General features: G+C 36.6%; 1 protein-coding gene across 1 annotated transcript in view; it reads left to right on the top strand.

Moving 5' to 3' along the window:
- Window positions 1–23,691, top strand: part of Lrp1b (LDL receptor related protein 1B) — a 1,719,438-nt gene that overhangs the window by 650,974 nt on the left and 1,044,773 nt on the right. The window lies entirely within an intron of this gene.

Raw genomic sequence — 23,691 nt, 5'->3', positions numbered from 1 at the left:
TCAAAGGTATACAATGCCACTTTAGTTGAAAGGACTGTTGGTGCTGAATATGTAAATTGTAACAGATTGGGAAACTGGAATTTTCTTCTTACTGTCATTTCCGTAGTCCTCAGGCAGTTTGGTTGAAATGTCTTATGGAACTTATCCTAAACTGCCATAAGCCTCCATTCAATAAGGGGGAAAATATTTACTGAAGAAGCAGCTGTCATCCATATGTGGACTTTTGTCACTCTTTACTTAAAGTCTGATTGAATATTAAGATGCATCATCACAATGGTTCTGATTTTGACAAGAACAGCTTGCATGTAAGAACTTTGCTAGGAAGCCTGTATAACATAATTCTTGAATGAGGCACTGTTTGTGCTTGCAGCAGATGGTTACTTGACTACAGCGATGCTTCAAAAGGCATTAGTAGAAGAAGTTGTATTTAAACTGATTTGTTTGGGTGATTGCATAAGGGTAGTAAGAAAGAATGGAGATTTGCAAGCATGCTCTCGGCATTCCTTTGGCATTCTTTTTATAAATGTGGGTGCTTGCAAGTTTTCCTAGGATGATGCTAACTGAATCTAAAATTGACCTTCAGATAGCCTTGTCCACCTTGTATGTCTAAATGTTCAGTGGTGAACCTGCTACCTTCTTCCTTTCAACTCACCTCATTCTTCGCCTTTCATAAAAAAACAGAGATCAGAGATCCTGTGACTCTTTTTCAATAAAGCTGCCAACTGAAATGTAGCATAATATGAATGCCATCTCTCATTCTTAGCAACAGCATACTTTATGTTTGCAGTCAACTTATTTCTCCCTGTCATTTTGAGAAAGAGCCATATTTTGTCATTTTGTCAACAGAATTAGATGTAGAAAGCCCCATACTGTTTGCACACATTCTCTGATGGGTTCCTTGGGGCCTGGTAACTGCTTAAATGTAATTTTGCTGTATGCCATTTGTCACAATAGGAGGTCTGGTACTTTTTTCTATGGTCTGACTCTCAGTTTTTCAGTCATGATCACAGATATCAGAGCAAGAACTGCTCAGCTACTGTGTGAGTAGATACGATTTACAGCTGAACACTTCAGCTCAGTTCTGCTTGTGTGTAAATAGCCTTCTGGTTGAAAGAACATTGAAGCTTGGGGCCAAAAGGAAAATGTCCACAGTAGGACTGGGATTTGGAGAGAATATTTATATGTTAGTTATGAATAGAGAAATACTATGATATTAATATTTTCCTTATTTCTAATTGCTCAGGGAAATATGCCTTTTCCTCAGAATGTTCTTATTATTCAGAGACAGCAGAATATTAGAATATATTAGTCATTTGAATAAGCTCTCATGTCCTGACCTAAAGAGGCTTGGAATGCAATCAAAATATGGTCCCAAAGACCATGGAAAAGGAACACCATTTATTGGAAGTGTCTGTAGCTTGACTCTTCTCCCCCTTTTTTGATTTGTTCCTTACAGACATTCCAAAATTTGTACCATTATCTTTCAAATTATATTCTCTGTTGGTTTTAGTTCTTTAAAGTTTGGATACTTCAGAAGACTAATGTGTATACTCCCATTATACCTGGAGTCAATCACATCAAATATGCCCAAAAGATGTCTTTAATGATATTTATGTATTGTCTTTGATTTTTGATTACTTGTTTGAACCTTATTATTTCAGGTTATTTTTGAGGGATATTTCTCAATGCTTTCTTCTTCTTTTCAAAATTTCAGCAATTTTTTTTTGCTATGACTTATTGAAAATGAGCTATTGCTGAAGAACCATTAGAGTTGGAAAGTAGGACAAAGATCACCACTTTAAAACAGCCAGTCTTGAGCCTAGGCTTCCCAATGGAGGAGCTAGAGAACGGACCCAAGGAGCTGAAGAGGTTTACAGCCCCATGGGAGGAACAATAATATGTACTAACCAGTATCCCCAGAGCTCCCAGGCACTAAACCACCAACCAAAGTGTACACACGCAAGTACCCATGGCTCCAGCTACATATGTAGCTGAGAATGGCCTTTTCAGACATCAATAAGAGGAGGGGCCATTGGTCCTGTGAAGGCTCAACATCACAGTAAAGGTCAGAAAATGTGGAGTGGGGAGGATTTGGTAAGCAGGAGGAGGGGGTAGGATAGGAGGTTTTGGAGGGATAATGAGCGAAGGGGGATAACATTTAAAATGTAAATAAAGCAAATATCTAATTTTAAAAAAATTGCCAATCTTTCATGTGGCCACTCGGATTCTGCTTGTCTAATTCTTCAGAACTGCATCTGATCCCATCATATACCACACTTCATTTCCATCAGATTCTTTCTGCTGACCAGTGCCCTCAAAGGCTTTATTTCTTGTAGACTACATTTATTTATGATAAGATATTGATGAATAAGAAATAAATAGGAAAAATAGGTATATCCTAGGAATTAAAATAAAGTGTGTTGGGGGCATTATAGTAGAAAGGCAGAGCAGCTAGTTATAGATATAAAAACAGAGAGGTGAAAATATTTCTCAAAGCTATAGATATGAGAATGGAGGGGAGGAAATATTTTCCTCATGCATTACTACATTCATAAATACTTTTATTTTTACATCTTATTAGGCAATAAATCTTACACAGGATACAAAGTATTTGATCATTTCTTTCTAATCTAGGTTATATAAAAATAATTATTTCACATTTTACTTCTTTTATTGGGAGCAATTTCTTATACAATATATTCTAATAATGCCCTTCCGAACAACTCCCAGATCCTCTGGTCTTCCCATATGCCCAACACTGAGGTCTCTCTCTCTCTCTCTCTCTCTCTCTCTCTCTCTCTCTCTCTCTCTCTCTTTCTCTCTCGCTCCCTATCTCCCTGTCTCCTTCTTTCCCCTCTCCTTGTCTCCCTTTCCCCTCTCTCCCTTTCTCTTTCCCTCTCTTTTCTCCCCCCTCTCTCTTTTTCTCTCTCCCTCTCTCTTTTTTCTCTCTCCTCTCCTTATCTCCCTCTCTTCTTTCCAAATAGGTAAAAAAAATCTCATTAAGATATATTAAGAGAAAAATACACAAAAGTGCTGATTATTTTCAACATAATAACATTGGAGCCTTCAAACTGTAAAACCAAACCAAACCAAATAAAAACCAAAAAAAAATAAATAAAAGAACAAAGCCCCACAACTTGTGAAGTTTATGTTACATTTAAGGAAGGATACATTTACCTGTGCATTAGTGGAACAGGGCAAAAGAGTTTGACGGGGATGAACTGGGCAGGGGCAAGGCCTGTTTCTTCAGCATCTGTTTCTTCAACAATGGTAGGACAGAGATGACTGAGAATATCAGGAGTTTGTGGGTTTAATTTTCTTTGTTGTTTCTTTGACTTTTTGTGTTTTTTTTTTTAAATTCTGCTACCTCCTTGAATGAATCTAATCACTCCCCTCAGGCGATTGAGTTCATGGAGAAGTATTACCCATCAGTATTACCCACCTTTGACAAGACTGCTTTGGACCCCAAGAAAGATGCCCTGCCATTCTGAGATTCAAATATCTTTTCTGAAATTGCTGACTGAATGTATACCATTCCAAGAAAGTGCAAGTGTGTATGTGTGTCATTCTGCATACTAATTCTGGATAAGCTTAGAGTTCAGAAGTTCACTTGAGACAAGCTGGTTTGGGGAAGGCACCTCTCTGTAGGCACTGTGAAAATGATTGTTAGTATTAATATTGAGCTTATATTATAATCACTGATTCTGATGTTCATCTTCCTACAAATAAGCACAGACACTAGCAACTCCCTAATTAGCAGCTCTGAGAATTCTCTCTTGCTACCTGAGGTGTCTTGAGCAAAAACAACTATCAGTCTAAAAGCTGGTGCACCTGCAGACTCTGCCTGTGCCAGCACCTTGAACACTCTGAGGTAGCTTTGAAACAGCTATGCAAAGACTGCAGCTGGTTGAAGGCACAGCACTGGCTAGGAGTGTTTGACAGTTTCTTTGACAACTTTTGTAGCCCTAAGCCTTGATGAATTGCTTCCTTCTGGGCCACTGGAGAAGCACTACCCACTGAAACCCTGAAACTACCCTTGATACCATTCCCCTTGTACTGGTACTACTATAAATGATTCAAGGCCAAATCTCCAATTATGTCAAATCACCCATCTGTGTGACTGCAGTGGGCTAAAGGAATGGATTTGACTGATCTGCAGTCTTTCTTAAGACTGTAGAAGCAGTCTACTTTTCTCAGTACATAATTCTTTTGGGAGAAACACTGTGTTGATTCCTTCATTGTTTTTCTGAGACTATTCTCAATAGTATGTGCTCTTTTGAACACATGAAGAAGCCACAGAAATAGCAGAAGATAGCTCTCTCTGGAAAATAGCAAGAAGGAGCATGGACATGGCCTGGCAGCCAACAACCTAAATATTGGTCTGGTGCCCAGATGATTAGCAAAGCCTTTGCTTGAAATTTGACAGCTGAAGTTCCCTCTGGAGGCTCAGTGAACCTGGAATTTCAGGTGCTAGGTGCGCAGTATCTTATCTTGACAGTGGAAGACCAGGCCTTGTGGTAGCACAGGAAATACAACACCCCCAGAAACCCATACCCTGGTGCTTGCACTGTCATGATTGTACTTGATGCTGGAGAAGTAGCAGGAATGAGCAGTATTGCTTTAGTACTGAAAATCTGGAAATTCTGATCCACCCAGTCCAGGTCTGAACCTAGAACATCACGCTATACTCTTGGCCTGCATCCCATTCACCTGCTAGCTTCTTCTTCACAGGAGGATAAATTCATGCCTAAGCAATCCTGGCAAGATGGCTTAATAGATTCTGCCTTTTCTGCAGAGACAGATTTGGAGTCCTGATAGCCATGGCTGATCGTTTTTTTTTTTCCTTTTTTTTTTTTTTGTTCGATATATTTTTTATTTACATTTCAAATGATTTCCCCTTTTCTAGCCCCCCCACTCCCCAAAAGTCCCGTAAGTCCCCTTCTCTCCCCCTGTCCTCCCACCCACCCCTTCCCACTTCCCTGTTCTGGTTTTGCTGAATACTGCTTCACTGAGTCTTTCCAGAACAAAGGGCATGGCTGATCTTTTATTAGCAGCCGCACAGAAAGCAGCATGGGCAGGAAGAAGACGAGGCAATGTGTAAACCTGAGAGAGAACCTACTTCATAACGGAGCCAAGGAGGAAAATCCATAGGTCTCTGTCTGGTTTCAGAAGCAATCAAATCCTCAGAGACAAAGATCTTAGACCCAGGCTAAGATCACTAACAGTCCTAAGAACTGACGCCTGCTGCTAGAGACCTGACCAACTCATCATTATTGGCCATTGAGAATAGAGCCCCTCCACAACAGAGGATGTGAGCCCATAATGTAATTTTGTATACAATTTCATCATCAGTGTTGTGAAGGCTTAACCACTTTCCAAGGCTACTTCCCTCCCTTGTCCTTTCTTTAAATGGTGGGTTATATAGTGTTATTATTTTTATTTATTTTTTTACATATTACTGCAGTGTCTCTGTTAAATTGTGATGAGCTTGGAGACATGCTGGTGATTGAGGATAGATCTCTTGACCCACTCCCTTAGCTGAAAATGTAACCCCTGATGATGGAACTGCCCTGTTTATTGTATAACATCATCCCCTAAAATATAATAATTTAAAAAGTCTCTTAAAACCTATATACTCAAACAATAACAAATGGACCTAGCTGGATATATATATATATATATATATATATATATATATATATGATATATATATGTGTGTTCATACATATATACATATGCATATGTATGTAACAATAATATGTAAAGGAAAAAGCTATCATCTTGAGAGTGAGGAGGATCTGGGAAGGGTATAAAGAAGAAGGAGATGGAAAATGATGAAATCCTATTCAGTGAAAACAAAAAAATAAAGTTGACTTTGTGGAAGACTTAGAAAATCCCCATTCTTCCTTGCTATGCTGTTACCAATTTTTTCTTTATTTTGTAAGTTTTGAAAGTCTCTTAAACTTATCTCTAAATTACTAGATTCACAATTCTGTTTCAATTAACCCTATTCAACATTTGCTTAGCCTCCCAGGAATGCTTCTGAATTCCCAGCCAAAGTGATGCTGCCACTCAGATAGAGTAGTATCGAGAAATAACAGTAATAGCTTATGTTAAAAGAGGGGGGGGTTGTTGTCATTGTTGCTGTTTCTGTTGTTGTTGTTTGGTTTTTGTTTTGTTTGACTCTTTTAACCTTATTTGTAGTTATAGATCTCAGGCAGCCTCAGGGTTAGTTACTTAGGAACTTACTTCAAACTGTTCTACGTCTAGGTTCCTTGCAACACACCCTGAGATGGACCAAATTCTTCTCATGGTTATGTGTGTCCGGCTGTGATCCATTATGCTTGTGCCTTGAGCATAGAAAGGGTCCCAGACATGATTTTCCATTTGTGTCTTGGTTTGAATTGATTTGTCTCTCCATCTAGATGGGTTTGTTGCTCCTTGTCTTTCGCAGCTGGAGGTCAACTACATGGACATGAACATGGGTCAGGCAAGCATGCCATGTCACATGGTATAAGAGATAAACTCACCTGCTTGAAATGCCATTTTAAGTTCTTTTTTTAACATCTACCCTCAGAAATTGAGTAGTCATCATTTTATCAACCTCAACATATTTGAAAAATGAAAAAGTATTATTTGCTTCAACCCTTTATTTATTTTTAATCAGAGTGATATAATTGTTTTCTTTGGAATATTATTTTTACATTTAAGATTTATGTGTGACTTTAGCACGATATGTGACACTGAGAAAATGGGTGGCATCATACTGAGAACATATTTCCTATCCTGATTTCTCCTTTAAAACCTTTTTTGAAAATTCTGGTAGATTTTACTTTGTTTGATTGATTCACCATTCTAGAGAACCTGAATTTCCAAATACTAGGTAATGTAAATACATTTTTGTTTCACTTATAAAATGATTGTCAAGTGCCCTGAAAGCTTTTTCACTCTATGCCATAGAATCGAATACATTGTAAAAGTCCTTGCTAATAATAGAAAAGGATTGTTTATCGTTTCAAATAGTTTAAGATATTCTCTAGTTGTTTTCCACTGGGAGTTCTGTAAAATAGAAATTGGATAGAAGGTAGCAGGTTTGCTCCTGCAATATATGAATGAGTCCCTATAGTGCTTACTTGTGATGAAAGAATCAAGATGAGTTACACAGCATTCTTGTAACACTAGGAGTACAAAAATGTGTGCATGACATATCAGATAGTAAGAGAATATTGAGAAATATTTTGCCCAATGTTTTGAAGTACTTATAAGTATTAGGCACTCCTTTTTCCTGTCTTTCTTTTTTAATTCCTCATGTCAATAATGATTTAGGTAAAAAATAAAAATCTCAATACCCAAGCAAATTTTAATTTATGAAATAATGTAAGGACAAAAAAATTAAAAGAAAGCAATAACACTGACAGCATTTTACCTGTACATTGCAACATTTTAATATATAAAATCAACTTATAGTTTTATCAGACTGTATAATTTACTCAATTATAAAAGAAGTGAAAGCAGCTCTAAGCTTTTATTCTGAGCTGTGTTTTGTGCTGATGGACTGCTGAAACTTGCAGAGTATTTAACCAGAACTATTTTCCCTTAAGCCATACTCTTAATAGTTCTACTATGGAGAAATTGGCCTCACTTAGGTTAAAAGCTAGAGTTGGAAATGTAGTTTTAACTCAAAATTATTTTGCCATGTAAGAACAGTCAAACATTGATATTAGTTGGTTCTTGGCACCTTTTATTAGTGAAATAAGGGTCTTTGTATGCAAATGAAAATTTAAAAATTGTGCTTAAGTTAAATAGTAACTATATCCCCTCCCCAAAATAATACCCACTAGATTTGAAAGTAAATTAATGCTTTCTAAGAAAGCATAGCTAACATTTTTCTGTCATTGTCAGCTGATTTTCTGAATTCAGTTAAGACCCTATCTTAAGAGTCTACACAATGATATCAGAACATCTAAATTGAGTTGGCACTTGATTTAAATATTTGTGAATGAAAATATTTGTAGTTTTATCTCATAATTATGTATTATATACATAAAAATTAAGTAGTTTATTAATTTGGTTATTTAAAATAAGTTATATTTCAGAGTACGCATTAAATTTGCTATGCATGAGAGAATCATGGGATCATAGCATTCTCATAGGCAGTAGTTTTATCCTTACAACACGGTTCACAGAAAGTAGAGCATGAGTTTATACTTAAATACTTGTTCATTGGAATTTTACCTTCTGGCTCCCAGATGTACATATCTTCCTATAAGTTGAATACGCTCCAGTTAGACCAAAGTACCACACCTCCAGCTGATGTGCAGTTTTTGTTACAGTGTTTTTGTTTGATTTTTCACATAGCAAACTATGAATCTAATGACAGAGTATCTGAAACCACTTCTGCCTTCTGCTCTGTATCAAATAACTGAAAACTTAACAAAATACTGTCCTGTAGAATATAAAAAAATAGGCAGAAACAATGGTTATTGTTAAGGTCATATCTATGGCCAACATTGTGGGACAAGACAAAGGAAAATGGGATAGACATATTCTTCTCAGGAAGCTGGAGAGCCACCAGTCTCTGGTTGTGTTCACTATTGTTGACATTTTCCCTTCTCCCACTTTCACCTATGCCTATCCTCTTGTGTGATGTTCTTTATATTTTGTGATGAGCTATATCCCCTTGTTGAATGGAGGCAGTGTTCTCCTCCTAGGCTCTGGATACATTTTCTTTGTTTGTCCTTTCAACTTTACATGTTTGGTAAATGAAGATTTTTATAACTGAGGCTTATGGATTCATGAGACTTGATTGTAAGGTAAAATCAATTCCTACTGAGGCATACAGCCCTTGGTGACAGTGAAAATGGGGACTTATAAATAGATATCTGAATACAGGGAATGTTGTATTAGAAGAAAATAATTGGAAAAATAAAGCTCAGACTACGTCAGAAAAAAATAGACAAAAAATTTATAAGACCTATATCATGAGGCTGTGTGCTGTGGAATATGAAGTGCTTGAGATTAAATTGCATTCTTTCTGATGGATATGTTGATGCTTTTTATAGGAGGCCTGCAGGTGCTAGATAAGTATGGCAGTAGCAATGATGATGATGAAGACAAAGATGGCAGCAGCAACTGCATCAGTATCAGTGGCAAAGGTGATATTCACCTCAGCAAAGCTATTATGGAACCTGAACGGATGACAGCCTTGCATTTTTTAGTGCACAAAATTTAAAGAAAAGCCTCTAGTTTATTCCACAGGGATTGATACTTCAGACCTTAATAGTGATGTGTCAATCTTGAACATAGAGCCTTGAAAAGTTGAAGATAAGTAAAACTGTAAATACAACGAGGGACAACTTGATGTAAAGTGTGTCTTATTTTGATCATCTTACTGCTAATGTCTTCATATGCTCATGCTATGCAAAGATAAGCTGTTCTAAAACAGACTAGTAACATATACAGTCAAGGTCGTCCAACATTAAAGACTATTTACCCATGCCTGACTATTATTTAAGAAAAAAAGAAAAAGAAAAACACGTCTATCAGTCTATGTTTATTTATAAGTTGATTTAATATTACATACTTTAAGGAATAATTTTATTTCATTAACACTAATTAAGATAAGTAATAATGCATATCAATAGACTATACATTTTTTTTTTACAATTCAAAGAAATGACATAACTAAAGCCACAATTATCATTTTCCAAACTCGTCTTACCAGCAGCATTAAAGGCTCAGAGTCCCTTGCCCTAAACTCTTTTAATTCACAGTTCTTATGTGGCATATCTGGGTAGAGGCATTTTCCAGGAGGTAATCAAATTACACTTCAATTAAGAAGAACATTACATTATACATTGATCTGCAGAGTGTTGTTAGTGTTTGTATTATAAAACAAAACCCTATGAGGCCTCCTATTCTACCTCTTCTTTGCTAAGTCAATACTGAATGTTTTCCTGAATTATAAGGTGATCGGATGTGTGCGTTGTGAACTATTTTATGATGAAAGTGACAGAATAGAACACCTTGCCATGTACAATTTCAAGTGCCCAGCTCCTGCTGTGACTATAACGTCATTCATGTAAAACACTGACCTCTTTGTCATTTACATGGAAGAGAGGAAAGAAGTTTCACATCCCATAGCTTCTTTTTTTTAGTGCTTTGTACTATATAAGAATATAAATTTTGCCTTTTACATTGAGCCAGTTTTCTTTGAAGGACATTCAGAGAGGAAATTAAAATGAAAAAAAATAAGAATATCACACTTAGCAATGTGACTGAAGCTTTTATTTGTTCAAAGCAATTTCTCTGTTATAATGATTTTTCCAGTATCTTAGAAAGCACATAGCGCTCCATTTTCCCTTATGTTCCTTTATACATGAGATATGAACAGGGAAGATTACTTGAGTTTGATTTCTTTTTTTAAAAAAAGGAAAAAAAAATGCTGTATATTGCAGCCAAGATTCAAGCTTAAGAGTGTCACTCCTTAGTCAACATACTATTTTTTTAAAACATTTTTCTAGAATAGTCTTATTTTGTAATTCAGAGCAGCCTTGACTCTTCAACATGCTGTTTAGTCTATGGCCTGGAGCTCACAGTCCTCATGCGCCAGACTTTCAGTTCTGGGGAGCATGGGGATATGTCAGCATGCCAGGCCCATAGCCTACAGTATTATTTACATCATTATTTTCACAGTGAGTCATCTGACCATAGCGAATTAACGGGGAGGTGAACGAGAATTTTTTGGCATCTCAACATTGATCCACAAGACTATATAGTGACCCTGAAAGAAAGACTTCAATAGAACTTGAAGTACATACTATAATTGTGTTCCTTAGCAGAGAATAGTTACAATTTCGTATAAGTTCTGGAAAGATCTTTAGGAAATAGTGTACAATTTGTAGCCAAATCTTTATAAGAAAAAACTTGCCCTTTGGGAAAAGATCCAAGGTTATCAGAGTATGGTAGTGGGGAGGAATTATGGGTAAGCTGATAAAGTAGGGGGAAAATACTGTCACTGAAATGATTCTGTGATACTGCTCAGATGAATACAGACCACTGTACACTTATCAAATCTTATTGTGCTAGTATAAATTAATTGGGGGTTCTACCCTACCTTTGATTATTTGGTTCCCAAGTAAAAGACACAAAAGCTCTATATTTACAATTAGCCTTAAAAGCGCTAGAGCTGGGCAGATATCAAACCCTCTAAGCTATTTTGTCTACTTCTCTGTCAGTACTCCTAAATTACAATTTGCCATGTTCCACTTGGGCTACTCTTAATCCAACTGGCCAGCGCTCATAGCCATGTTCTCATGATTCACCTACCCCGTGGCATCTTCTCCTCTCTCTACCTCTCTCTTCTCATCCTCATGATCTCTGCCTCAGACCCTAAAACTGAGAGGCTTCCTTATTTAACCAAAGTTGTAAGTTAAAGAGTTCGAATATAGAGCATCACTTGGTATGCATGAGGATCACTTTATCTCGGAGGCAACCAGATCCTGGGGACCAGTATTTTGCATGGCAATACATAGCAACAAAGCAAACCTCAACATCTTATAGAACTGCACAACACACAGATAGTCTCAATATAAACTATGGTCTTAAGCTTGTGATGTACTGAAGTAGATTCATTAACTCTAATGTGAACTAAAGTAAGATGTTATTGACACATAAAGTACTCAGGGAAACTATTTCTGCTAAATTTTTCATAAACTTAAAACCAGCATATAAACTTTTAAAGTGTTTAAAAACAAAAGAAGAAAATTGCCTGTGGTGAATGGCCATATGACTATAATGTGGATCATTCAGGAAGTTGAGGACTTTCCTTAGAGTAATTGTATGTTTACACTATTGTATAAAATAATATGTCCTTGGACATAAAAATAAGGGACAGCTATACCACGGTCCAAGAATCCTACATTCTTAGTCAGAATCAAAGTTCATAAGTACATTTCTTCTGGGTTTATTGTGCAAACAACCACCAGTGTATGAATAACTGGCAAACCAAAAATCCCTTTCTTGTACCTTGTATTCCATAAATGGAAGGCTATGCCCCTTAGAAAGTTCTATTGCCATTTCGTGGCCACAGAGGCAGAACTCAACAGTGTTTGAGTAGTTTCCACAAATATATAATGTATGACAAAATTTTCTTACTGTGATGGTAATGATGAGGTTCTATTTTCCTAGGCCTCCTTAGGCCACATTGATAAACTAGCATTGGTGAGGAATATTATTTCCTCAAAATTCAATTTCAAACACAAAGTAGCTGATAATGCTGTGAGAAGGAGGTGGGTAAGCATTATCATATCTTATGGAGTAGACCGTAGATTCCATCTCTGTGCCTTTTCTTACCATTGTAGACACAGTTTGACAGAAGGAAATGGCTTTCTTCACAATGAGAGGATCAATGGCCCATCACTGTGCATTTCTCCACATAGCCTGGGCTCAGTGTGAAGCCCGCATGGAACTTGAAGCAATACAAGACAAATCAAATGACTGCTAGATAACACAGACTTATGTGAGAGCTACATTTTCATCACAAATAAGGGATAATTTGTTCCCTGGAGTGTGAGAAGAGCACTTTTCCAATTTTTGGAATGTGAGTTTTTGTGGATAAAATGTCTTGGTTGTCCCCAAGAGGACAGTTTTGAGCTCAAAAATGATTGACATGAGCTGTATGGGCCTCATAACCATATTCCCTGAATAAAACTACCATCCAGAGCAGTGCAGCATGTTGTGATTATTGCCAATTACTGTTTATTATTGTAACAATTTTCTTCTCTGTCCTTTTCACTTCCCACAGCCTAAATTGTAAAGATTTTCAGTACTTTTGAAATTTATGATTTTAAATTTTATTTATGCTTCAATGTGGTTGATAGTTCATTATCACACAGTATGTTTTCCTACAGGTAACTGACGAACTGGAAACTATTTTTCCCAGGACAAATGCTTCTATCTAGCACATGGAGAACAGTCATTTTGCAAGACATACCATTTACAATAGATACAAGCTGTCAGGAAACTTCTATTAGAATAGAACAAATAGAACACTGAATCACACATTTAATTTTATTATCAATTGCTAAAATACAGAACATCTCACCCAGATTGGAGACTTACACATACCTTCCCTGACAGCTGATAATCTCCTGAAATCCTATCTTGTATTTTAGACTTCTTTAGTTTTCCTTAAACCCTAGTCTTTAGTTTTCTTTAAGCTCCGGTGACCTCTTCTAGTACATTGCTTGTCTCATTACAGCTGTGCTTTGCCTTTTAATAGTTATAGCTCAGTTTTTATTGGCATTGTTATTGAGTATCATCTAATGTAAATATATTTGGTCATAATTAAAAACACATAATTTAGAATCCAACAGATTAGACTCTAGTATAAAGCAAGCATACATACTGATTAGATGTGAAATAAGTTTTATTCAGTGAAAGTCTGTTTTCTTTTTTAACTTTTTTATATTCCCATCAAATCTATTTTAATAACAAATTCTTTTGCAATATTATCTCTCCCTTTGCTATTTTTATCATCACATCTCTAATGTAAGTCATAAAATGAAGGATTTTGTAATAAAACCTTTTTAAAAAAATCTTCAGGATGGGGGAGGTGGAGAGTAGCTGGAAGCATACAAACAATAAGCAGAATATATTGCAAGGATAAAATCTATTTCCAATAAAAGGAAATGAGAAAAAATCAAGGTTTTGTAGATACAAAATGTATTATAACTATGAGGTCTGTCATAGTATAGGAATAATAGACAACTAGGTCTGAAAATTAATTCAAATATAAAATATTCAGTAAATAATAAACATCTCTGTGATCATCAGTGGCTGTCTCCTACACTATTAAAATAGCACAGTGGTCACATCAAGTCAATGTCATTTCAGAATAGTTGATATAAATGACATGTAATAAATCACTCCTGACTATAACAAAGACAAAATTTTTGTAATATATTATAAGTAATAGTTCATGGTCTACATTGAAGTTCCACTTTGGGTTAATTTGTACAGAAATACTCACTGAAAAATAATTTGATATAATAGCTAACTGTCAAAATGTAAAATATTAACCTTTATTTCATCTATAATTTTATACTCTATACTTTGAACTATGGACTATATACTACACACTACAAACTACCCACTATGTATTATATATTATATACAATATATAATTATATAAATTTTGTTAAAATACTGCTGGCAAACTGGGCTTCTATACAGAATTACATATACACACATATTACATATATTTGTGTGTGTGTGAGTGTGTGTGTGTGTAGTGATTAAATGAATGTGGTAAACGTAGGTGTCTTACTTTGCTATTCTTGTCATAATACACACTAAATAGGGACACTTACAGAAGAAAAGATTTTTTGGAGATTACAATTTGAGGGTTTGAGTCTATGACCATCATGGCATGGAGCACGGCAAAGGCATGTAACCTTGTACTGGAGCAGTACCTGAGAACTCAGACACAAGTCAGTGAGCAGAAACTGAGAATAACAAGAGCTTTTTAAATCTTCAAATCCTACCCCAGTAACACATCATGTCCTACAAGGTCACACCTCCTAATCCCTTCTAAACAGTTCTACCAATTGGAGACTAAGAATATATATATATATATATATATATATATATATATATATATACTTACATGTGTGTGTGTGTGTGTGTGTATGTCAGGGCCATTTTCATTTCAACCCTGCTTAAGGTAAAAATTTAGCAAAAGTTGAAATCTAAGTGAAAAGTCTATGTGAATTTTTGCATTACGGTATAAATTTTCTATTTTTTCTCAACATAATATTTTCATTATCTGTTTGGGAGTTTCATATATATATATTCCCTTTCCACTCCTCCCAGGTCCACCCTTCCTCAATTGTACCCTTAACTAAAACAACAAAAATACACCAAATCCAATTTGTGTTGCTCATATACTTATTGGAGCATGGTCAAACTCCCAGTGGCCAGCTCCAAAAGAAATCTGTTTTTTTCCCAACCCCTCACCAGAGACCATAAAATGTAAAGACACTTCAGAATATTTATCACAATTTTTAGGGAATATCTTCAATAGCTTTCTGCTGAGCTCTTCTCTTTTCTCCTCTTCTCTTTTCCTCTCCTCTCCTCTGCTTTTTTCCTTCCTTCTTCCTTCCTTCCTTCCTCCCTCCCTCCCTCCCTCTCTTCCATCACTTTTTCCTTGCTTGCTTTCTTTCTTTCTTCCTTCCTTCCTTCCTTCCTTCCTTCCTTCCTTCCTTCCTTCCTTCCTTCTTTCTTTATTTCTCTCATTCTTCCTCTCTCTTTTTTTGAGCAGGGGAAAAATTGAGCAGGGGAGGAGACAAAATCTTCAATGTCTCTCATTATCAGTTATTGAGTCTGCAGCTTACAATACTATCACAAAAGAATGTTCCTTTCCCAGAGAGTGGTGGCAGCACAGATCATGGATTTCCATCTGGTTCTAAATGCAGCAGGGACCACAGACAACCTCAGGAGCTGGGCAGAAATGAAGATCTCCTATGAGAAAAATCTATAAATTAAGGTCCAAGTCCTTTATTGGTTTGATAGCCTTCTGGGACTCAGAGTAATGCAAGACTCCCTTCATTAGCAGGTCTTCTCCTTCTCTGACTTTGTCTGGGAAATTTAACACCCTGCTCCCCACAGCCACACACGTACACATGCCCCTACAGTGAAATATCACAGTCTCAGTTAAATTACAGGTTCCACTTGCTTTCTCCTGATAAGAACCTGTTCAGGTAGCACCTGACATTCCTGAAGTGCTTCTACATGTTATAGAGACATTTTGGTACCCAAAGCCTCAGCCTTTGCCCATCCTGGATGTTCCTATCCCCAACCCTCCATATTACATAAGCCTTGAATCACCCCAAGTTAAAATGTATCTGACTCCCTGTAGCTGATGTCTGTGTTATCATTCACAGTACTTACTCACAGGATTTCTGAACCCTTGTTCATCATCTCTGCTTTCTTTACCTGAGTGGACCTTATGGGGCAACAATCCACAAGGACAGGGAGACCAACAATGTCCACTAAAATGGCCCCCAGCAGCAGCATGGACAGTTTCTTTAAAGGATGCTTAATCAAGAAAATGATCCATTGTTCATGTTGGATATCCTGTTCAGCGTCAGGGTGTGCCTGTGACTGGACAGTATGTTGTGGGATAATGGGGACAGCAGCTGCTAGGCTGTTATACACAGACCTGCCTTTGGGACTGTCCACTGCTAGCCACCATGCCTGTACTACAGGCACAACCATTTTGTTGGCAGTCCATAGGCAGGCCTGAGTCCCTGTGATCTCCTCCCGAGAAAGATACATGCAACATGAGCTGCAGTAGTGACAGTTTCATGCCATGGGACCGATGTGCAGGACTGGCTTAGTGGGCAGCTGTAAGTTTGGAGGTGGGCTCAGTGTTTGTCTGAGCCATCTGGCACGCTGAGAACAAGCCCTACACAGGAATGGTGTGCAGCTTTTTCTGCCTCTGCTGTGCTCTCATACCTGCCACTATCTGTGCTGCCCTAATTCTGCTTCTCTCCTCTGTGTGCAGCTTAGTTCTGCCATCTTTCCCATCTCAATGTTGTAAATGCATTTGTTAAAGTAGCTCTGCAGACTGCTTTATGCCACACATGTTATTATTTTGATTAAACAGCTATACATACAAATACTGATTCCAAAGGGTCTTTGACTGATCTTGGCCAAGGTTTCTAAAGCACCATAAATACTGGACTGTGGCTGAGAATCATCTCAGATATCCTGTTATTACACAGAGTCAGGGTACAATGTGCCTGGTCAGCACATAGTGTATGTGTGTATGGGGGGGGGGGGATGGAGTTTGAGGCAGGATCTGCAATAGTCCCAGGCTACTGTATACCTCCCAGCTTTGACCATCATGCTTACAGTCAGCATGCACTCCTCTCCCCAGCAGGAGCATTAGTTGCTTTAGTGATGTCTCCATGCTATGGCCCAGGCCTGAAGGATCATTGGCAGCACTGGCTTATGATTTGGAAACAGGGTGTGGCAGCCCTAATTTTCTATGTCTCTGAGCTGCATTAAATTTTGAAAATTAATTTTAAAATTTAAAATAAATAATAAGATTAACCAATTCATATAAATATAAAAATGCATTATTATCAACACTGACTGAGCTATACAAGCTTCATCAAAATATTGTGTGCCATAAACCTTCTTCTCTCCATTTGTTATGAGATTTGTGCCTTGGGTATTCAGGGCTTCTGGGTTAATTAATATCCACTTATCAGAGATTGCATTCCATGTGTTTTCTTTTGTGATTGGGTTACCTCACTTAGGATGATATTTTCCAGATCAAACCATTTACCTCAAAATTTTGTGAATTCATTGTTTCTAATTGCTGAGTAGTATTCCATTGTGTAAATATACCACATTTTCTGTATCTATTCCTCCTTTGAGGGGTATCTGGGTTCTTTCCAGCTTCTGGCTATTATAAAGAAGGCTGCTATGAATATAATGGAGCATGTGTCTTTATTGCATGCCAGGGAATCCTTTGGATATATGCCCAGGAGAGGTATAGCAGGGTCCTCCGGAAGTGTCATGTCCAGTTTAAGGTTTATGGGACATATGGGAAGGGGGGATCCGGGAAAGGGGAAATCAATTGGAATGTAAACAAGGAATATAGAAAATAAAAATATTAATTAAAAAAAGATATTGTGTGCCTCAACAATTGTGTGTATGAGCATGTCAGAGACCCTGGAACCAGAATTCCAGACAGCTTTGAGTTGTGGATGTTGGGACTCAAAGCTGGATTCTCTGGAAGAACAGTTAGTACTCTTAAGTTCTGAGCCACTGCTCCAACCCTTATGACAGGGTTTTATGCCTGGGCCTTTAATCTCAGCACTCAGGAAGCAGAGGCCAGACAATCTCCATGAGTATGAGGCCTGTCTTGTCTACACTGCTAATCCAGGACTGCAAGGGATGTTACATAGTGAAACCTGACTCATAAACAAACAAAAAAGGGAGAAGAACAGGAGGAAAGAGGAGGAGGATAGAAGAAAAAGGAAGAAGGAGAAGGAAGAGGAGGAGGAGGAGGAGGACAGGGGGAAGAGAAGGAGGAGGATGAGGAAGAGGAAGAGGAAGAGAAGAAGAAGAAGAAGGAGGAGGAGGAGGAGGAGGAAGAAGAAGAAGAAGAAGAAGAAGAAGAAGAAGAAGAAGAAGAAGAAGAAGAAGAAGAAGAAGAAGAAGAAGAAGAAGAAGAAGAAGAAGAAGCCATTTGAAAGAACCTGAGAAAGTAGTACTAGGGATGTAGCTATATAGCGTAGCTTCGATTCAATCTTTTTTGCTTCTAAGTTTAAATTGACAAACCACAAAAGAGAAAGTGGAACTGTACACAACTGAAGAAAGTTCAATTTTGGAAAGGTGTATTTGTGACCTTGAAGAGAAAAAGAGAATGACTTGTCTGAGAAACCCAAGGAAAATCATTGTGGATTGAGTGTAAAAATAAGAAGAAACACATTTCAAAGTGCATGTGAGAGGATCCAGGTAGAGACCAGCTTGGAAAAGTTTAAACTATGAGGATGTGCTATTTCCCTCTCGCTCTCTCTCTCTCTCCATGTCTCCCCATCACCACCCTCTCTCATATATATATATATACTTAAATACACACATATCTATGGGTGCTACTGTAAATTATGATGGTGAGTCGAGGATCAAAATATAATGTGAACATTTTTTACACTGTTTCAATAGCTTTGGTTTGTAAAATACTTATTTGAGCTAATGAAGTACTTAGTATGTTGCAGGAAATGTATCATTGTGAAATCTGTGCAGACATGAAGCATAGAAGACAACCATCTCTTCATTCAAACTTTAATTGGAAGTGTTACTAACAACAGTGGTAAACTAAGCGTTTAACAGCATATTTAAATTCTTCTGTAGTCACCCTTGAATTTACCAAGACTTTTTAACTAAAAGTGTCTTTTACTTATTTTTAAGTGAGTGTGGAATGAATCATTATTAATATGTATTGAGTTGAGATTTTAGTTTTTACAGTCCTTTATATATTAATTTATTTATTGACTTATATTTAAGACAATAGTCACACTACTTTATCAAGACTGACCTCACATTTGCAATCCTTTTGTTTCATTTGAACATAGTCAGCTTACTTCAATTGTTCTACTTCTTGCATTTTCATTTGTTCCTAAGTTAACTGCTAAAAATCTATCTTGTGCTGCTGGAAGATTCAAATAAATAACAAGTAAACAACTCAATACATATTTAACAACTAAGAGATAAGTTGTACTCAATTAGCTTAGAATATGGACACATAGAAAGTATAAAAAGGTAATATCTTACATTGTTTGTTAGGATGATATTCAAGACAAGCACAATCTTTCTTATCCTGTATAAAATGAAAATGGTTATTTTGGTATTTTTCTACTGAAATTGAAGGAGAAGATGTGCTTTGTTAACCCAGCAGTACACAGGCACACTAGGAGAACCCGGTTTTAATTAGAAGGGCTTGACTAGGACTTACAGATCCTGAAACTTTTGAAAAATTTTCACTTCAACTTCTATGAATTCTTTCAATTCCAAACCCTGTGATTTAGCCATCTGATCAGTTTCTTCTATATTTTAGAAATATACAGCTGACCTGGGTCCTTGGGCTCTTTCTTCCAGGCATTCATTTTTTTTTATTATTATTTATGTATGATGCATTTTGTTTTAAATTACACTCATACCCACACTATGCTTGTTTGTTTTGTTAAAACAGAGTCACCTGGAAAAAGGTAACCTCAATAAAGGAGTAACACCCAGCAGACTTTCCAGATTTTTTGAGTCTATGTGGCATTTCATGATGAATGATTGCTGTAAAAGGTTTTAGACCGCTATGGGGGGTGTCACCTCCCGGCAAGTGGGCCTGGGTTATGTAAGAAAGCAGGCTAAGCAGACCAGGAATGCAAATAAGTAAGCAGTCTTTCTCCATGATCTCTGTTTCTGTGTCCTCTTTCAGGGTCCTTTAGAGCTTCTGACCTGTTTTCCCTTGGCATTCGTTATAAATTATGAGTTGAAACAATCCCTCTCATTCCCAGGTCGGTGCTGGGCAATGTTTTATTTAAACAACAGAAACTTAATGAGGGCATATACATATAATGAAGCTATTTCATTATAGTCTCTTACTTTATTGAACTCCTAAGTTCTTGAAAAGACAGAAAAGATAACATGGTGGACAGTTTGCTAGAGTTAGAATTAAGCCAATTCAAAATCTACATCTTGAAATAGTTGATTATGAGAAATAAAAAAGTAAGGAACCCTCAGTTTTAAAATTTGACTATGAAACTGTGAGAAACAATCCACTTGGCAGAGGGATTCTACTCCTTCTGGAGTTTTAATTCCTTCTACTCTGTATTTCATGAACATTAGATTTTATTTCTTTTCTATAATAAATTGGAATTTAAAACTGCTTCCCTGAATATTGATTTCAGCAAAATCTGTTTGCTATTATGAGAAAATGAAAACTGCCCCCTAAGTGGACATGATTATAATGAGTAGTTCAAGGGAAATGAAATAGAAGTTAGCAAGCATTTGGCTCTGATCTAATTTTGTACCCTACCAGTTGTTTTATGAAATTTTGGGAAAATCTCTTACCTGTCATTCAGATTTAGCTGTTGTAAAATGTGAAAGATTTTGTTGGTCCATTTATTCTTGTTAGAAAGACAGGAAAATTAAATGGAGTGTGATATTAAAATGTTTAGCTACTTAGAAATGCTATCTATGCATGTTAGCTATCTAACAGTTAAGGCTACTTTTTATAATCATTATGGATATAGATAAATAATGGAGAATTTCTTAACCATTATAAGCTGATGTCTGTTACCCACATGGGCTTAATAGTGAGTCAGGCATATCTCACATCAGACACTAATTACAATGAACAACACAAACTCTCATTTGTCATAGCTATTCAGTGTATCTGACAGGATCTTTAACTTCTCTCTGTCATTCTGATTCTTTCCTATAGTTCTCATTTGCACTCTCTACCTTTTCACCCCCAAGAACAATTATTGATTTATTTACTCCCAGTAAAACTCCCTAAATAGCCTTCAAATCACATGGCAACCAACATTTAATCACATAGTTTATGAACACAGTGCAAACTAATGATTTTTCAGGTCTGCCTCTCCACTCTCCAGGCCTAATGCCCACGTTCCACACAAACTAAAGGTAGTGTGGTTACTGAACACGTCTTAAGAATATGTCCCAAGATGTAAATTTAACCATGTTTTATATATATATATATATATATATATATATATATATATATATATGTGTGTGTGTGTGTGTGTGTGTGTGTGTGTGTGAGTGTGTGTGAGTGTGTGTGTATATGTGTATGTGTATGTGTATGTATATGTATATGTATATATTCTACAGAGTATCTTGATTTTTTTGAATTGGTATCAACCAGAGATTATAACTCTGACTTGGCTGATACTTTAAAAGATATACTTAATATTACATATTTTATAGTATGGTATAGAATTACACAGTATAGTATCTACTGTTTTAAATTATTATCTAATGAGGCTTATCTAAATGATCCCTCAGCAGAAACCTTTTTCAATATAAAATGCCATTATAATATACCCTTAAAATCATTTTGAAAATTCAACTCAAATTATATCTCGTTATATTAATCATTAATTTTAGTGCACTGAGATATGTATAACTGAGGCAAACCGATGACGTTTTGAATGAGCACAATCATGTCGTCGACCTCAATGCAGCAGATCAATGGGAATTCCAAGTCCTTATCCCTGTCCATTTGTGGATATTGACAGTGTTTGCAGAAACCATAGCTTGGTTCTCCAGAGTGACTTCAGCCTGACATGCTCCCCTATATTTGCCTCCTACAGAGTTCATCTCAAACCACCAGCATCCTTGTTCATGTGGATCAAATACTTACCTTCTTGGTTCAAATTCTGCTTCTGCAAATCTCCTTAAGAGCTCAGAGCCAACCCAAACCCAATTTGTCTGCATATCTGTCTTCGTTCATTTCCTCAACACCATAGCCAAGTTACCAGAACCCAGCTTCCTGGGTCATGACTGGAAACTACTTAAAAGTTTATACATTTACAGTCTCAGTGTATGTGTTACAAATTAGTAAGCGTCCTCGGTCTTAAATGTGAGTCTTCCCAAAAGAGTGACTTGACTTGTTTGTATTTCAAAATATTGTGTTCGTCCCTTGAGATACACCTGTGAAAGTAGGAAAAACAGAAGGAAGAAAAGACAAATGGAGTCACATGTTGTGGCAGTCATGCTGCTCCAGACTGTGATTCTCCATGGAACTTTCTGAAAATTAGACATAATACTTCTCAAAAGTGTTTCTCCAGTGCCTGAAGAATGACCATGGCTAGCTCTAATTTTCTACTGATAGAATTGGTGTGATAATCTTTAGACTCTACATGCATAGTCTAGGTTGTTTGTAGAATATAGAAAGAATGTGACCACATTTTATTGTGTACCACAATGTCACTGGAACTAAAAGACGGAATAGGGCAGGAGACACAATGCAATTTTGTGTATTTGTTTTCTTTTGTGAAAATCTGTAAGAAAGCAAAATGTGTAAAACACGAACAACCCAGATATGCTCTTTACATTCTAGTTTCTTTCAAGTTTAGAATGTTACAACAAAATTGAATTGTCCCTGCATTAGTAATTTGTGTTTATATCAATTACTGTGAATAATCTAAGATTTTATCCCAATTACAAGCCATATTTGACTACCAGAATTTCTCAGATCTTGGCAAAAGATACTATTCTCTTGGTCTAAAGATAAAGCACCGCCTTGCTCCCAGTATAGGAGACAACATTAGCTACATGATTCTATTTGCCCCTCTCTATTTCCAAGATCACTGGAAAGATTTAAGAGCAACACTGGCTGTTTCTCCTCTGCAGTAAGACTCTTAAAACATCCCCTAAGACAAATGACCATGTCCCTGCTTCTCCACACCTCTCAGAGAATATTGTCATCATCTCCCCTTCAAGAAAAGATAGTCTTTCCACTTCTACAAAAACCTGAAATAGCACCACTCCTGTGTCCATCTTCCATCACATCTTTATTCTGAAATATTTATATGCAAGGAAGGAAATAATATTTATAAAAGGCAACTGGAATTATTTTCCCAAATTTACATTTTTATTTTGCTTCTTGACAAAATCACATTGCTATAGCTGAGCTATTATATCAAGGTACACTATTATATTATATTAACCTACATCCATGTTTGTGCCAGCACTTTACAATTGTATTCCTATGGCTTTGAAGTGTAACATGATATTAGTCATAGCAATATCTGTAGTATCTAGATATTTGCATTTTGACCTGGGGTCTTTGGAGCTTTTATGTGAATTTTCAGATAGTTTGTTCTTTTGTTTTGATTTTTTTGCATTTCTGTAATGGATGGCAGGGGAATTTTAGTGGGCCTTGTATCAAGTGCTTAGGTCACTAGTGTGGTGGTGTAGATGAAAATGTTTCCATAGAATCATATTTGAATGTTTGATCACTAAGAAGTGGAAGTCTTTGAAAGGGCTATAAGGATTGGGAAGTCAGGCTATGTTGGAGGAGGTATGGACTTTTTGGAAGAAGTGTGTGAGTTGGGGTCAGCGTTGAAACTTCAAAAGTCCATACTAGGCTCA

Source organism: Apodemus sylvaticus, chromosome 5, assembly GCF_947179515.1.
Source record: "Apodemus sylvaticus chromosome 5, mApoSyl1.1, whole genome shotgun sequence".
Taxonomy (NCBI): Eukaryota; Metazoa; Chordata; class Mammalia; order Rodentia; family Muridae; genus Apodemus; species Apodemus sylvaticus.
Note: the sequence above shows the minus strand (reverse complement) of the source record. Positions and strands in the feature narration are given on the sequence as shown.